Source organism: Lactuca serriola, chromosome 1 (assembly GCF_051521515.1).
Source record: "Lactuca serriola cultivar US96UC23 chromosome 1, Lser_US96UC23_V15, whole genome shotgun sequence".
Classification (NCBI taxonomy): domain Eukaryota; kingdom Viridiplantae; phylum Streptophyta; class Magnoliopsida; order Asterales; family Asteraceae; genus Lactuca; species Lactuca serriola.
In genome coordinates, this window is record NC_136408.1 from 25,705,318 (window position 1) to 25,707,843 (window position 2,526).

At 35.9% G+C, this 2,526-nt stretch overlaps 1 long non-coding RNA gene across 1 annotated transcript; it reads left to right on the forward strand.

The window, feature by feature from the left end:
• The first annotated feature begins 1,761 nt into the window (after positions 1 to 1,761).
• LOC145067818 (uncharacterized) lies at positions 1,762 to 2,282 on the forward strand. The gene is made up of 3 exons (XR_013688894.1): positions 1,762 to 1,785; positions 2,050 to 2,118; positions 2,216 to 2,282. It is a non-coding gene; the product is annotated as an uncharacterized LOC145067818 (long non-coding RNA).
• The last annotated feature ends 244 nt before the right edge of the window (positions 2,283 to 2,526 follow it).

Consider the following 2,526-nt stretch of genomic DNA (forward strand, 5'->3'; position numbering starts at 1 on the left):
TAGTAGAATTACATACCTTTTAGTACTGGTTGATTGCTTGGAGTTTGAGAGCCTAGCACCAATAATGTGGATGCCTCAAATGGAAGTCACAAATCACCACAAACATTGGAAACCGTTAGAGAGAGTATGAACACTTGTAGAAATCGGCCACCTTTGCTCACATACACTAGTGCCATTTCAAGTGCCAAGGACTCCTTTATATAGTGTGGTGGATTAGGGTTACATTCATGTAAACCCTAATACCCATGACCTTTAATTTCCATGAGATCCATGGGTTAAGGCTCCATGGACTATCCATGGACTTTCCATGCAAGCCTAGCCCATTCTAAATAAGCAATAGCCCACACTATATAAAGACAAGAGCCCATATTTAATTAGTCACCTTTTTTTATCACAAAATTAATTTTAAATTAATTGTAGATCAATACTAATTAAATAATAAGATTTCATATTAATATATTATAACTTATAATATATCACTACTAGAAAAAGGCCTTTTACGACGCGCAAAACACGACGCTCTTTGATTTATGTTACGCATTAGAGAGCGACATTAAAAAAGTGTCATCTCTTCAAAAATTTTAAGGATTTAGGTCGCGCATTACTGAGTGCCCTTAAATTAGTGTCTCATGTAAAAATATTAAAAACACGGAGGGCACCTATAATAAAACGGGCGTCCTCTACAAATGTCGCTTTATAATTTTAATAAACACGCGTTTCTGGGACTCCTTGATAGGTAAGGGGGGAAACTAAATCCCCCAAAATTTTGAACACCCGCTTCCTCTTCCTCTCTACTCTCTACACCCGCCAAAATCGACTTCATTCTCTCCCTTCTTTCTCTCTGCAAACCCCTTCCTCTCCGATCGACTTTCACTTCCTTCTATGTGCAAACCCTAATCAAACATAACACATTTGAAATAGTAATATCTTCTTTCACAAAATAGAAGATTGATCGAAGAATGATTTTCTTTTGATGAATCGGACATCACCAACAACAATAGCTTCCATCACAATTTGTGTTTGCTTTCAGACTCCACCGTTACAACATCGCACCACAACACCAGCCCTGAGCCACCACCATACTGCCTTCGCAACAGCCCAGAACCACCACTGTTGCCTACTTCATCTGCGTAGTAGGCCTATTTCAAAGGTAATTCTTCCTTTTTCAACCATAGTTACCTGTTTCATGTCCTACTGGTCCTTCTTTTTGGACGATTTTTTGTGCCTTTTTACCCTCTCTCATATATTTTCATGGAATTGTTAATATTTTATGATATAAGTACTTGATTTTTTTATGCACACTAGGTGTTTGACTAAATGTTTGAACCAAAAGGGGATTGTCCAAAGATTAATGAACAAGGTTCAAAGCAACCTGCCACAGTGACAACCTCACAGGTAAATAAAAATTTATGTATTCCTATTAGATTCAATTTACTATTATTATACATACACATGAGTAGTAATCAGCCAATTGTGTTTTGATAATGATAAAAAAATCAATTTAGTGTTTAGGAGTTGGAATTTAATTTATGTAATAGGAATTGAATCTCATTTACTTACAATTTCTAAACTGATTTGATTCCCTTTACTATCTCAATATGAGAATCCAGCAATACGGTCACAACTATGATCTGTTACTGTAGAGTTGCTAACTAAAACCTGTGTCCAAACTCTAGAAGGTCACACACACAATGTTTCTGTTGTATGTTTCCATCCTGAGCTTCCAATAATAATGACAGGTTCAGAAGATGGTACTGTCTGTATATGGCATTCAACCACTTACAGGTGAGCTCTTGTTTTTTTACCTTTAAGGGTGTGTTTGTTTTGTAGATTCTAAAAGAATCGGAATGCTAGATTCCATTCCATGGTGTGTTTGGTTTCCAAATGGATGGAATTCAATTTTTGTTGGATTCCTTCAAATTCCATGTTTGATGGATGGAAGGAATTCAATTTCTTTCTTCATTTCCTATCAAAAGACCAAAATACCCTCGTTATACATATGTTAAAATGTAAACTTTTTGACTTTATGCCACTCTTTTTTTTATTCAGACTTGAGAACACCTTGAACTATGGACTTGAAAGGGTTTGGGCTGTTGGATACATGAAAGGTTCACGTCGGTAAGTTTGTATAGTACTTTTTGTTTTTTGTTTTGTGGGTCTTGAATCTTGATGCTTCTTCATTCATCTGGATTTATTTTAATTACTGTTTTTACAGGATTGTTATTGGCTATGATGAAGGAACCATAATGGTGAAAATTGAACGTGAAGAGCCTGTAGCCAGCATGGACAGCAGTGGAAAAATTATATGGGCTAAACATAATGAAATTCAAACTATTAACATCAAGAGCGTGGGAGCTGATCATGAGGTTTGGACTTTAAAGCCCATATACATGTTATGTTATGTTAACAATGAAATGGGAAAAAAATCTATTTTTTATTCAGGTTTCTGATGGAGAGAGGCTGCCTTTAGCAGTTAAAGAACTGGGAACATGTGATCTTTATCCACAAGTGAGTTATGCTTGTTCC